Source organism: Tigriopus californicus, chromosome 9, assembly GCF_007210705.1.
Source record: "Tigriopus californicus strain San Diego chromosome 9, Tcal_SD_v2.1, whole genome shotgun sequence".
In the NCBI taxonomy this organism is placed as follows: domain Eukaryota; kingdom Metazoa; phylum Arthropoda; class Copepoda; order Harpacticoida; family Harpacticidae; genus Tigriopus; species Tigriopus californicus.
Genome location: NC_081448.1, coordinates 5191687 through 5207392, shown reverse-complemented (window position 1 = coordinate 5207392; position 15706 = coordinate 5191687). Strand labels below are relative to the sequence as shown.

At 43.5% G+C, this 15706-nt stretch overlaps 1 long non-coding RNA gene across 1 annotated transcript; it reads left to right on the top strand.

Moving 5' to 3' along the window:
- The first annotated feature begins 10680 nt into the window (after nt 1-10680).
- Nucleotides 10681-14847, top strand: LOC131886324 (uncharacterized). Its single transcript, XR_009373908.1, has 3 exons — nt 10681-10887; nt 11648-11814; nt 14660-14847. It is a non-coding gene; the product is annotated as an uncharacterized LOC131886324 (long non-coding RNA).
- The last annotated feature ends 859 nt before the right edge of the window (nt 14848-15706 follow it).

The window sequence follows — 15706 nt, the reverse complement described above, 5'->3', positions numbered from 1 at the left end:
CGATCTCGTGAGCCACTCGCGATGAATCTGCTTCTTACCTTGACTTCTGACTGGTGTCTGCATTATCGCTGTCATTCTTCTACCCAGAGCCCTTTCCTCGGTTTGCTCATTAAGCTCGTTCATAGTTTATTGCTAATTACCCGAAGACAAGCTAGATTCAAGTTCCAAGAGATCAGAGAGGCTAGTTCGGTGGGTTCGTTTTTGGTTTGTCGGCCCAACCCAGGATCACTCAACGTCATGGACCATTCTTTAATCGAAACAACCCCGTTTCAATGTAGCTCAAGAGGAGTTGGATATTGTTACGTTAATGTTGAATGGTCATCAAGTTTCGACAAACCTCCGAGTCTTGGCGAAGAAGGCCTCTCCAGAGTACGAGAAGTCCCTACCAATTGCCTGGCAAGCTCGTCGAAGGACGAGAGGAAGACAGAAAGAGCTTCACGACGACTCGTTCTGTCGATTGTTATATGAAAATTTCCCTTCAGGCCATTAAAAGAGAGGGGTTTTTGAGCAATAGGTTGGACGACCCTTCTCATCTTTGGAATTGTAAAACAATTTCCTTTAGACTTTTTTGGGTGGAAAGGCCAATGTTTTAATTACTCGGAGCTTTTGTTCTCAGACATGAGCTCTAAAAATCTCACCACTTGATTTTTGTTACCACTTTCAAGCACCGCTTTGAGATTGCTCACAAATACGTGCAATTTCAGAATCATTCACCTTACAGCACCCTACAGTAAGCACACAGTGCAAGCAAAAACTTGGTTATACCAATACTTGGTATCGTTTTGCACGATTCATCTCCGGTGCGAGAAAAGAAGAAAATTCGAACAGAGACCAAATCTCGCATACTGTGAGAGATCCAACCACGAGAATGTCCAAAATATCGGTCAATTCTCATTCAGCGTTTCAATGGCTTAAGTTTTAGAGAGGAATATGCTGATTCGACCAATGAATGAACTTGTCCTTGATGTTCCTCTCTGGCCAGCTCTCTAAGCAGCATTTACTTCTCTATCCACTTTTGTTGAGCTTTCCTGGCGTAACGACTTCCTTAATTTAACTGCTTCTTCACCTTTTGATGGCTCTGGCGGGTAAATTGCAATTTTTAATCATAATTCGAGCTCCATTTTCGTCTTACCTCTCCTCCTCCTCCTCCTCCTCCTCCTCCTCCTCTTTTTAATTCCTCGATCCTCGTCTCGAAATAGCCTCTTTGGGTCTTTTTCTTTGGCTCGTCAGTCTAAAAGGAGGCGTGCGCATGGCTAGTCATCATTTCGGAAAATATGGCTCAGGAAAACTGATGCACGTACAAACACACATAAAAAGAGGGCTTGGGTCGAAATGTGGATCAATGAGGGATTTCCTGAATATCAAATTCGCTCCGAGGCAAGGCGAGTAAATCATAACAAGCCACCCTTTCCCTCTGCAAAAATGAGCTAATGACGAGGAGTCGGTCGACCACCCTGTTTCTTCCCGTTGGGTTTCCCGGCACAACTGCATGACGAGAGGTCGTGAATTAAGTCAACACCACGTTGTAAAAAGCAACGAGTGAAGCCAATGAAGGACTTTGATATGTCGTTTGTCAACGTTTGAACACTTGCAACATGCACATCATTTCGCAGAGTCCCACCAATCGTAAAACAACGTGGAACATGTGCCTCGCGAGTTGAGTTCGCCGTGGTTGCATTGAGGGAGCAAAGGGTGTTGTTCACCATTTGGAACTCGCCATACTTGCTACGTCCATGCGGGTTGCCGGGGAGAAGCAGTTCAGACTTTTATGTTAATCATTCCCAAATTTGACTTATAGATCGGTTCCACGCAATCATTACGCCGAGAGCTCGGGGATCAAGATAGAAGGGAATACTGAGCAAAAATTGGAACACTTTCTGTGACGCCGAGTGCTTTGGGACAATAAAACAGAAACATGAGCGACGCTGGTTGTAAATCTGGTGGGAATCATTTGTTGTGGTGTAAAGAAAGGAACCAAACCAATTTTTTTGAGAATCTGGATTATTGCAATTGTCCTTGGTATTGGTTTAGTGTCCCGTTGACGGACGGCTAGAAAGTTTACAACAACTTGACATGGAAGCATGGAAATGATTCTGGATCCAATGGCAAGAACTCTCCAGGTCTCGTCGATCCGGCACAAAAGTCATGAAGAGGAAGTGGTTTATGAAATTGGACCACGTTCCACTTCTACAGGAAGAAGAATGGGAGAGATGGGGTCGTATTCCATGTTCCTTTGTCGTCGAGATGATGGTGGTCGTAATAATGGTAGTCGTCGTGACGAGGATAGGATGTCCTCCAAGTACTTGTACTTCTTCCTCTTCTATGATTATTGCTCCTCCTCCTTTTAGAGCCCATCGTTTTGGGGTTGAGTACAACAGATTCTCCATTTTGAAATGGAGTTAGGAATTTTATGGAATTTATGTGCTCCTTTCACCTCAAATTTCTCGTTCAACTTGTCTCCATGATGAAGGGAGAGTACTTTGACAATTTATAGGTTATGGGATATTCCAAATGCCCCACTGGAATGACGCCTATGAGAAAATGCCACCTTTGGGTATTTTCACACCCAAAGCCAGAATATGGAAGAACTTCCGCTAACAGAAATCTTTCGAAGGCTTCTGGATGTTCATTAAGCCGTTCATTTGGATACTTTGGATAGATGAATGTACATGTAGATCAATTCTCAAATAAAAAAGCGGGGGCTACTTTTTGGATTTGGTGTTTAATTACACGTGCAGTGAAGGAAATGGGCTTGTTCCAGGGTCCAATTCACTTGACTCTGGATGGAGATCTCCCTATGTATGGGAATAAGGTAATGTCATTATCACTCTATGCTGAAGAAAGAACGAATAAAAAAAAGAGTTGAATAAAACATGGGGTGGCTGGAAATGGGAAGAAAATAATGACAAGGGTCGCCAATCCAGACGACATCCGGAGATCATCCTAATAGCGACGCCAAATAACTTCAAACTGTGAACCCTTTGCACGATTCAGTTCCAAATAGTGTCACAGTATTGCTACTGTTGATCATCACTTCATTATGAATACTGGCACGATGTTGGGAGTGACCCTAACGGTGTCACATGTGGAGGTCTCGGGCTGAAATCTATTCCAAGAGGGAATTTCCTTTGTCCATACATAGACATGTAGTAGTATTAGTGAGGAAGAGTTAGGATGTTCAAACATAAACATGAAACGGCCTGATGACATTTGGAAGCGTCGTTCTGTTCAGAAGACATGACAGCCATGAGAAATCAAGATCCTCCAGACCCAAAGCTGATCCATTACCCATTACGCATTTCAATACTAATGCATAATCCGGGACATAATTTAGGGGGACGGCAAGGAAGTCATTTATCTGGGCCGCCCAACAGGTACATGTACTACGAGAATTCCATGCACTCACTCACTCACTCACTCTTCCTATTCGACCATGTTAGGAAACAGTGCAGATGAAGCGTCGTCGTTGAGTTGAGCTTTGAGTTACTCGGAGCATCTGGTATTCTAATGAGGAATCTAGTGTGGGAATTCAGAAATCTTCGAGGGGTGAGACAATCTTGGGTTTCCTCATCATGAAAAAATGGAGCTTCTTTATCAGATGAAGCAGATTGGAGATCTACCTGAAGTGTCTGAGTGGTGAATTACTTCCCTGGAAGTGAATCCGTAGTTCACTTTCTCAACCACCACCATTGCATCCCTAAAGAGATCAGAATCGGGTGGAGGCACTCGGGTAATGCACTGGAAAACCAACTATAATTGTATTAGAGATAGACGCCAACTTGAGTTCTAATTAAACAATGGCTTTTCATCAGAAATTAATTTTACAAATGGGACCTTAAGAACCTGTTGGGTTGGTTCATTCTTCCAGAGACTCACTCAGCTATGGTCTACATTTGTGATAGGTCTCAAAGTCAGTTTCCAACAGCCACTCATGATGAAATACCCCGGATTAAAGCCAGACTCATCCATTTCCATATCTTGCATTTGATCTCACCAGTTGGTGCCGTGTGTGTGTGTGTTAGTGTGTGTACTGAGTGCAGCAGAAACGTGGAGATGGTGGCGCTGATCCTCCTTCGTGTCCAAGTTGAGTCTATTTGGCTTTTTTTTTAATATTCGCAAATCGCTTGGAAAGCTATCATAGTTGATATGTTCGTTGGCTCAATCCCCTCCTCATCAGATCTTGGATGTCAGATATCAGTCATTTTGCCAAAAGCTGCATGCCTCTCCATCTTTTTTCGTTCAAAGGCAAAGATTGCGGGTTTAATTTTCAATGCTACCAAACGCCATACTTATTCAGAGGTCACTTGACGTGCTTGAAGAGGTTGAAATGTCGACTTCGGGATTATTCAGTACTTTTTATAGAATAGATACTTTATTGCGTTATTGCCAAATGAAAGTTACACTTGGTTACCCTCGGACATATTGTTAACTTTAGCCGCAAATCTAAATAATACATGCATATACGTGTGCAAGGATATGGTCGATGCCACCCATTCAACAAGTCGGATCATAAAAAAGTAGAAACTGATTATTAAAAGTGTCTAACCTTCAAATCAAGATGATGGTTTTGCACTGTTGATCTGATGGAGGATGTGCAGCCAAGATTCGAGTCGTAAAGTCCGTGGTAGCTCAGTGCCAAAAGCCCTCATCTCGGTTTCGACCAAAATCTCAGGTCAACGAGTCTTATATCATTTCTAAATATTTGCCAAACGACGAAGGAGCATCGTTCGTTTTGGTCGTTATTAGTTGCAGGCAGTTGTTCGAGTAGCACAACGCTCACTCACTCACTCACTCACGGTTAGTGCTATGGATAGTCAAGAGCTCCCATGAATTTGTGCCTGCATCACCGGGAGTCAGGGCCATCAAAATCTTTAATTACCAACTTCCCTTAAGCAAAAAGGTCTTTTCTCGACATCATCTCATCATCGTCGATGGGAGTCCAGTCTCTTCTCGTCCATCTCATTTGCAACCCGAATTGGTTTCTTTTTAACATCTCATAGCACCATGGTACAAGTCTATATCTCTCTCAATGAACGACTAATTGGATTGGTGCAAATTCGCAATGAGCCAAAAGACACATTCATGTAATTTGATAAACTCAGAACACCAATTAAGCCTGAAATCAGGTGGCTTTTTATAGACCCGATTGCCTCGGGTTGATCACGCAGCAGTTGACGAACTCAGCTTTTTCCCGTCTCACTAGCGCCAAAAACGAGGCAGGCCTGTCGAAAAAGATTTATTAATGACTAGTTTTTACCATATTGTGGTAATAATTATTTTGGGAAACCGAATCCAACTCGCGGCTAAGGCTGGATATGGCATGTATTACGATCAACGTAATTGCCGAACTTCCTCTTCCAATAAAAACTTATTGATTAACGTCTTCCCCTTTAGTAATCATACTTGTTCCAACGCCAACGCCGCGCTCGGAGACCATCCGACCACCATAAAGAGTGGTCGTATGACAGGGGACTCGATCATCGAGAGCCAACTTTAGCTTCTTGAGACCTTTTTTGCTCGCTTTCAATTCATACCCCTTCAGCCAAACGCACGGACGTTCATCATCGTAATACGAACAAGAAGACCACAGACATGGCCCGGCGAAATGGTCGCTACTACTACTAGTGTAATAAGCCGATATCGACGGGTACAAAGTAATACCATCATAGTGATCATAGTGATGAGTGGTTGTTAGTTACGTAGAAGGGGAAAAAAGTCCCTTCCTTGCCTTTGGCCACTTGAGTCGCGCTGAATCCTGTGGTTTCAAACCCGATCACGCATGAATGAAATAATGGGAATCTATGGAATACTGTACATAGTAGCACTAAATCGCCAGAGACTCTCCGACCAGTGGTTACCTACCAATTTCATACGTAACTAGCTTAAAGAGCTGATGGACTCGTTCGGTAGACAAAGAGGACATGGTGTAATTTCGCGTTTTCTCAAGCCCAATAGACGACCACCTACTCTAGTAGATGTGTAAGTATGGAATGGACACTGCTTGATAGTATGAATGATCAAGATTTGCACCAAGTGAAGTCATTCGTTTGGATGTGTAACATGACTATCGCTGTAGGTGCCAAGAAAAACACTTGATAGACCCTTTGACAAGTCATTTTTCATGCAATAGCCTAACCAGTGGACGAATGAAGAATGAAGACACCAGCAGTTTTCCGAGGCAAAAATAAGGCACGTTACACTCCATCAGTTTTCCACTTCTTCATTTTCCGGTGTTGAAGTGTGAAATTAACCGCACTTCTTGATTAAAATTCGAAAATCATGACCATGGTTGACAAATTGACAAGGTTTTGGTTTACCAAGAAACCACTTTGACAAGTATTGCGTGCTCATCCTGGAAGCAGCCATTCGATGGTCAAAGGGTGCTTTGGCTGGGAGTAGTAATCATTATCTGTCGAGAGTATATAATGTTCACCCCGGATCGATGTTTGGTTCAGGTAGGAGAGGTGGACAAAATAAATGAGGTATGACAAATATCTCATCAACCTGAACCATCGTAAGTCGATCATGTCCGTTTTATGTCTGGTAGCCTCCATATTTCATCAGATTTATCCATTGAGCGCATAGATTCGTAATTTGATCATTAATCAATGATTTTTCACGTGCGTTCAGTTGAACGGATTTGGATTTGAATGGGATCGACTCAACGGATTCCAACTTTATCAGAACCGATCATCCCTCAGAATAAAACCTTCCTCGAATTTCGACCACTGGCTTGTTTGAAATGGTCTCCTCAATATTCATGGCCTGAAGGCCGAGAACGTAAAATGTCCTCATTCGCCAGCTGACCTCCCAATCGCCAGTGAAGACAGAACCAGCCATTTTCAAACCAAGGGTTAGGTTGGTTGGGGAAGAAGCCCAGTTGCATTTCCAATGGTGAAACGACTCAAAGAGTCGGCGGAAGCATGCACCGCTTGGAATTAATGAGTGAGTGAGTGGATGTGCTGAAATATCGAAGCCCTTTTCTTCTTTCTTGGCCTCAATAAAACACGCCTGTGCTTGGCGTGTCTCGCTACTCTGCAATAGGACTTTGGTCTCTATGGCTTCGCTTAATGGCTGGATGGCTGGCTGGGTGGTTGGCCACTAGGTAAATGGAAGGGATTCTTTAGACTTCAAAGCTGTCAAAACGATTGAGAGCATGAAACAAGCTCGGGCTTGATTGACACCAACGATTCATTAATGACAACAATATCCTGTGGCTCTTGGATTAATCCCCTGGTCCCCTTTGTATGTGTGGCTATGTGAGATGGAGGGACTTCCAAGAAAATGAACACTGACGAAAATGTGCCATCTTTTGTGAGCAACAGCTTTAGCCTTACGGCGAAAACAAGCTAGTATTGAGGTGTGTTATTTTTAACCCTGTGAAAACCGGAATGAGTTGCAAAAACACGTCCTGACTTGCACACATATATCTACAATGGTGGTATAGGTAACTCTTGCATTTTGGCCAGTGTAGCACTCATTCTACAAATGTCCGTCATAAAAAAGTGAGGGGTCATAATTGATACTCAGTCCGTCTCTAGTAAACGTGATGGTGGTGCGTTTTGGTCGATCTCGGGATATTGTGGAACGGTTGGTTTTTTAGAAAATTGAAATCTTTTGTTCGAGAGTGCTTTGATCACTCGTCGACGACCGCTTGAACATCGACCGACCCGCCGACTGTATTGCCTGAACAGTCCTCCTATTCCTTGGCTGGAAGCCCTAATGTTGTTGTCGGCTTGAGTCTCTGTCACATTGAGTCGAGCTCGTTCGGATTGGTGTCGTTGTGGAACTCAGTTGGTGGCTGATGGTGTCACACTTGTAAATTGCTCCTTGATCGTCTTTACCTCGGACACTCTCAAAACGTTGATATCTCCTGAAAAGCTAAAGAACACATGTCGGGTTAGCGCCAATTTCCAAGTCCAATCCCAATACAGAGTTCCTGATTGAGCGTGTGGAACGGATTTGTCCACATCAAAAGTCCTGTCAGGAGATCAGTTCCCACTCGAAAGAGGAGACTTTAGCTCTCCACCGGGTTTTGAGAGTGATACCTTTGGGTTTGGAAGTCATTATAGTTGTCGGGATGAACACCGTGAGTGTCATTCTTCAATGCGCATCAGGAGTGAAATGAACTTCAATAAAATACTTAATGACTGTATCCTGTTTCAATTTGGGTGGCGCGCTTTGATCGCCCCTCGAGAATAAAAAAGAAACAATTTGGACCAAAAAATGACCGACTTGGACGACTCAAATTACAATCTTCATAAAAAAACTGTCGTCCGTTTTCTCCGATCGTTTTCGCCTTTCGTGCTTGTATGACATAAGTCAGATCTGAGGCACATTCTTTCGACTTGAATATAAATTCCTTTTGAAAAATTGACTGGCATACACACACACAGACCCTAGAAGATCTGATTTCATAGCAGTTTGGCGTCTGGGAAAATTCCTTCGGATCGTTGTTGTGTCCCCCTTTCGTTTCCTCGAGCTGTTTTTTATACCAATGTTGGTCTGGCGGATTTATGCCGAATTGTCACCGCGATATCACTTCGCAGTTCTCACTCATGAAACTAATATTCAGACTACCGGATTCCCCGTGTCGTTACGACCCATTGTTGTAATCCACCCAACTCACACCGCATAAAATTGGGTCGCCATCATGTCCTCGATTTATGGATGGCACAACCATCGCCTGACTGACCCCTTTCCCTTTTTGTTTTGACCAAAGAGCGAGCAACCTCCTCATCCTCAACCTCTTCCTCCAGGTAGTGAGTAGACAGTACACCGGGTGCTTGGCAAGTGATTTGGTTTTCTGCCCAAGTATTGCACGTATATTTCCCAAAGTTCCTCAGTCCTCACTTCCGACCCAAAAAGTGGCTTTTTGTTCATCATAAATTTCACTCAGTTCTAAACGTCCTGGTATTCTCGTCGGTGTTAAGGGAGAGATCATTCAGGAAACGGGCGAGGTTGATCTGTTATGCGACCGGGATTTGAGAAGGAGGCGAATCTCGTTCTACCATATTTGACATCGCTCGACCACATGTCATCAGTAGTGCTTACCCTGTGGATAGCTGGAAATCAGCCAGCGTCTTGCTCATAATTCTCTTTGACTTGTATTATTGCGTTCTTTCGGCCAAATTCTCGCCTGTTCCAAGCAATATCACGCTCCCCACAGATCATATGGGACAACCCAAATTGCTTGGGATGCTTTGGGGAGGAACAAAGCCGAGGATGGTTCGGTTTGGTGTGGTGTGATGGAGCGAGCATTGATTTCGAGCAGCAATTGAAATGGAACATTCCCTTTGCGGCATCACATCACCATCATTATGCCGTCGAATCGAATCACAGACAGAGACGGATTTACCTCCCAAGAAGTCCTACTATTTTAACCTATTCAAATCCAGACCTTTTTGGACACCGCGATTCTTCAAAGTTTGGACACGACATTCCCGAAACAAACTCTGAGGGCAACTCATTCTTACAGAGTCTTTCATGTACCCAAAAGATAGTCATTCAAAACGTAATCTGGATACCCGGGCCCAACTATGGAGGTAAAGACAATAACTGATCACTTTGATAACGGTGATCTTTTATGTAGCTCCATCTCAGACAACCATAAAAACTCGATGAGCAATCTTCTTCCCACCAACAAAGAAATCAATGAAACGTAGGTGGCAAAAACTCAACTCATTCTAAGTCAGTGCATCTCTGATTGACTACAAATAAAGATTGGATTGGATCGTTCAAGATCTTTTTTTTGATCAATTCCAGTGGACTGAAAACTCAACTCGAAAACAAAGCTCTTGGCATCTGTCTTGAGATGTGTGTCGAAAATCATGAACTATGACTTACACATGTTTTCAAGAACGAATTATTATGTTTGGAGCAATTTGGGTGCCAAGGGTGATTGGCAAAAATGGGGTGGGAATCCAATGGTAGAGAAACACAGCAATTTCAACAACGACTCGCCCGTCCCAATCAACAGCATGGCTCACTGGAAGCTATTGGGGATACCAGGATCACGGACTGTGGCATCCTGTGTGACAGACATGGGTCTAGATTTCCAAATTCCTTATAATTTGTCTCTGTCAAAGTGTTCCCAGTCTGGCTATTGATTCCTCCAGCACATTTAATATGACAAGCATGACTGAGAAGCCAATTGGAAGCTCAATAAGGAATTCAACCCTTCATCCAACTCGGCTTTTGGAACATTTTTGTCGCCCACAGGATGAGAGTGTGACTTTTTTTTAAACTCTCCTGGCCCACCAAGCAACTCGTTGGAGTTGAAGAGTAACTACTGTGCACTTACTGCTCTACTCTACTCTCAGTGTACCAAGTGCACATAGGCACAGGCACGTTCAAGGATTGGTGGTGACGATGGAGGCTTTGAAAGAAGCCAGACAAACCCAAGCAAAGAGGGGTTTCATCTGGAACATCGTTTATCATGCTCCTGACCAGGTGCAGACAAAGGGAATGAAGAAATCAAAGCCAAACTTGTCAAGCCTCTTTCAATTCAAATTCAATAATGAGGCCGACTAACGAGTCATTCTTGCCCTCGATCCAAGTTCTGGAAGCGCTCGCCCAAGTCCCGCTTTGGTAACTAAGTGGCACGTTTATTGGGATGATAATTAATACTAGAACGTTTTTCTTATTTCCTTCTCCATCGAAGAGCAGCGCTCACTGGCTGTTGTTGTTCTCTTTTGAAAATGACGGAAATTATTTTTATCGTCAATCATTTCCCGTTAAAGTGTTGAGGTTAACAAGGCCACGGAATTGCCGATACTTTGAGAATTCTTTGGAGGTGCACGTCATGCAACACTCAGACCGAAATGATTGGTACTAACAATGGTTTATCACCCCCAAGTGCAGCCAGCCACCTTTTCACTAGCCGTGGTGGGTTTTACCATTCCAAACCATTGACGAAGCCCGAGACTCGAACCAACACCATCACGCAAAGCAAGCCCACACGAACATTCACACTCACACTCACACATACTCGAACCCAGCAGGGAAAGGCTGTATTGGGTATCGAAAAAAGTCAATTGTGCCGAATCATTCCCAATAATGAGAATCCAGGGATATTTTTATGGATTCCCGAGATGGAAAAAGACCAGTAGCTGGTGTACATATTTTTTGGGGGGGCTGCTGTGGTGGTAGAATAGTAATATGCATTGACAGCAGGCACTCCCATTAGAATCCACTTCTCATCATGATGATCCTTGTGGTCGAGGGAGGAGTGGCGGCATGGGAATACTTACTACATATATATGAAAAAACGTATTCAATCTGTTGGGGATCAATTGATTCGACGAAATATTGGGATAACGAGGGTGGAGAGACATTTCAGACAACTTGAGACCCCCGAACAGCCAATGTGTGTGAGTGAGAGAGAGACGTGTTGATGTTTGAGCTCAAAAAGAGATGTCAATTTGAAGAGCGATGACTTGGTCATTTCTCAAGTCGGATTAGATTAAGTAAGACCCATAGCTAAAGCAAGAGGCCATTGAATTGGTACGTACGTACTTACAGCACACACTAGGTCTATACATTTATTGATTTGATCTGACTTTTTTTCAAAAATGACCAGGCAGCCTCCAGAACCTGCTGGTTATTATTGTTGGGAGATTTCATCTTTTTATTGCTTCGTTATTAGAGGCGGCGTGCTTCGGTTGGATTTGAAGTGAATGTTGGGCAACTTCCCTTACCGCCATGTTACCTATCTATAGCTGCTATTGGATGCCGCCGCAAGGAGCAATCATCTCGACGGATAAAAAAGTGAAGATCAATTTGTATGGTCCATCCAATGGCAGTGGTCTCCAGGTACGTAGCTGGCCTTTTTCCGAATCTGGCGTCATCCAACTCAAAAGCTATCTTTGAGTTTAATATCTTGATGATCAGTTGAACTCTCATGAAACAATCCCGTATATTTTAAAATTGCACTAGCGATCGGACAAGCTTGATCCAGTGTCAAAGAATGCCATTTCGTCTTATTTGATTCCTCTGACTAGAAGTAGATTTATGCACGTACGCATATTATGTCAGAGTCAACATAACTGTATTACTACTGCATATTCCTGAACTCCCTTTTCATCTCAACGAGTATCGTTATGTCCATAGTTATTCGTACTAAAACCGTCACACACAAATAAAGAAGGAAACCAAATCTAGCGAACTGTCTTTGCGTCTACAGGAGCATGGCTGTGCTTGTTTGAGTCGGTTCTTGTCAGGCAATAATCCGATATCTTGCGTGTCAATTAATAGACATCATAAATAAGATGAGGAGCTATCTCCGTCCGTCCGTAGTGCGTAGCTGCCTTGTGCGTCCCTCAATCTAGGCAGAGCCAGACCTCCTTTCGATCCATCCCACCACCCGAGTTGAACCACACTGGGTTGGATGGGTTGGTGGGTTGGGAAGGTTGGATGTAGAACGTAAGGTGGTCATGATGATGAGCCCACCCAAGCCGAATCTAGCAATAACATGATCGAACGAATCATTAAATAAATCATAGAGTTCTCCGGGTCTCGACGTAAAAGCTCAATAGATTCTCGTGTCCTGAGCAATAAACTAAATCGAATTTCTAAGGTCATGAGAAATTTGAGCTTCATTAATGAAAGGAAAGGCCCATTACAAACTGATTGTGCCCGGAACGAACCTAAACAAACCATAAACGACTAAATGTTAGACGAGAATGCAGCCTCGTTTCTCGCCCGCTTAGTTTTATAGTGGGCTGGACGAGGGGTTGGGTTCTAGTCCGGCCAATGAAGACATTGGCCATATTTGCATCATTCACCGTGGTCCAATCGAGGGTGAAATGAGCACATGCCACGGATTGGATGATGCTCACCCACTTTGGACATAAACGAAGCAAGAGTAGGACTTTATCTGAAGGAAGCTGCTGAATCTTCGATGATGACCATGATAATGGGGTGATTCGTGATAGAAAATTGTATACTGTGGAACTAGGTCTTTTCCGAGGTGGATGAATATATTTGGAAGCTGGAATCATATTCCACTATGACCACCACTCGAGTAGGGTGAATATCATAACGAATCTTAACAACCCTTGAGACGGAAAGGAACAAAAAACTCAAGTTCGTCTTCATCCTGAGATTCGTTCATGACCTCTTCGTGCGTTTGGCTGCCGTTGGCTTTGGCTTGGCATTGATACTTTAGTACGTAGGTACATACCCAAGAAGGTACTGCCGCCCACTTGGACTTTGGAGTGGTCTCTCTCTATGGGTTTTCTTTCTTCTCTGTTATGGAAACATGATCTGACCTGACTCTATATTTGAGTGGCATGAGGAATTTGCCATTACGAATCCTGTCGTGAAACGGTGGAATCTTTTTATCAAATGAACCACTCTCGAAAGAAGCATCGTGTGGGGGGAAGAGAGAGAGACACGGGGGGAGTTTCTTATTCAAATGATATTTCCATCTTAGAAAAGCACCACCATTCACGCATGCTCTCCCATTTGAGCCCTTGTGATCTATCTTCACTTTGTTTCCTCACTCATCCGTGACTTTTCCGAAATCGCGAGCTTTTAGTCAAATTATCTCGAGACTCCCGACTCCCTACTTGCTTTCCTCCGCCCAAAGAGCACCTCCACCGGGTGAGGCACCACCCCTGGTTTCATCGTCTTCAATAGACCCTCGAGATTGCTTCGATGTTGGATCATCCTGTGCCAAAGCATGCAAATCATTCCATTGTGCTCTTCTTTCGAACCTTTTAGCGTCTCGTTGTACTAATCCAACATGGGTGCACAAGTTCCAAATAGGTGGCATAGATTGGGTAGGGATAAACTGGGAACGATGTGCATACGAGATGAGCTCCGATCTATCGAGTTGAATATGTATTTCTCAATTTGGGTGCATCTCGTTACCGACGATGGCTGCTGTGTGAATGGCTGTTGTGTGATTAGGAGGATGGGAATTGGAATTCGCATGTCTTGACTTGGTGGGTGCAATTTTGACTCTAATTAATGACTCGGTGGCACTAAGTAAATTGTCAGTGTGGGCTACTTTTTGTGGCTCCTCGAAACAAGTTTGGCTTGAATTTAAATTAATGAATCAAGTAAGCAGAGTAACAGCCTTTTTGACATCTCGCTTTCATTTGTCACTTTTTAGTGCCGTATAGGTGAGGAGTAATGGCCAACAAGTTTCAACTTAGTAATGACAAGTCATTTGGAAGTCTTTTTTGCATTGGCGAAAAGAGCCGAGCTTCATTGAATTCGAATGCATTTCGATCCAAGAACGTGAATGAAAATCCGTTGCCCTTTGATTTATATCACCCTCGGACTTTCTCCGTCACGTGTAAAACAGGCGACAACTGCTTGAAAAGCTATTCGATGTGGGTTTTAAATACCTTTTTGGGGGTGATGACTCCTCCTTCGTTAGTAGTCAAGATTTATATCACTTGGAAATTGCAGTAATTACAATTGGATTTATATGTGAAAACAGCCCCCCGGATTGCTCGTTCGTTTCCCAATTTCCTTGCAACAGATATTTGAGATGTAAATAATGGCTTGCCAGAACCGACCATTGGGCTTTGGAAGCTAGTCAAGAGTACTTCCATTGGTTGGCTCGGCTTTATTGAACCGTACTCACAGTACAGAAGACTACCCATCCGTTTGGGTTCATCAACAAATAGTTCCATTCTATTTACAGATTCTGATAAGTGACTCGGATTTGGAGGTTCATGAAGTATGACAGCCAGTCATTTTCAGATATCTGGCGCTTTTTGCACGCAGTTTTTGCACGAAACCACCCTTGACAGATAAAAATGACAACTGCCTCGGTGCATTGTTGTGGAGCTGCCGATTTCTAAGTTGTGTTGAGACCTCCATACTTTTGGAAAAGCGTTAAGGTTGCTCTTAAATGGGGGTTTAGAGCATAACTTTGAAAGCCTAAATCGATCCCTTGCAATAATGTCATCGCTTTAAATGTAAACAAGCCATCCTCAATAAAAATAAAACTCTCCAATAACCCCACGTTTTCTCTCCCGATTGCCATTTGGATTGACCGTGCCAGTTTACAATCAAAAGGTACTTTCTCAGATCTAAAGATTAACCCACCACGTCAAGCGATCCAAGCTTAGGCTAACATACTGTATTTAGCTAAAGAAGAAGCCTTTTTTGAAATGGATTAGATAATTACACGTTAATTACTCCGCTCGAAGGCATGAGTGCCAATCGAGGAAGTGCTAGTCTTCATTAGTCTTCTCATTTCCAATGTGCGAGTCAGATTCTAGTGAACACGTCAAGCCTCTTCCAAACACTTACAACAAACCCTACAACGCCATCGTCAACGCAACAGACGGTTGGTTGGTGGGTTGGTTGGTTGGTTGGTTGGTTGGTTAGCTGGTTGGCAAAGAAATAAGAAGAATCCTTTTCTTCATACCTAGACTTGAGGGTGTCATGCAACAACATGCCTTGCCCGAGATCCTGGTCATTCATGATCAGGCCGATCCATCGCATGTCTATTATCCAAGTGGAACTGTTGACTGGAGAAGTGGGTGACGAGGATGTCGGGAAATTCGATCATTGATTAGCGCAATCACTCTTTTGTCTCGGATGGTGGCCAGGTTTCTTCTAGTAAGTCTTGGTCCTCTCACCGTGGTGCTCTTCTTGCGTTATGGCGAAACCGAGCAATCGACTGTCCCATAGTAGATGAATGAAAATCCGCACGAATTAAGTGAAAACCCTCCACAGCTAG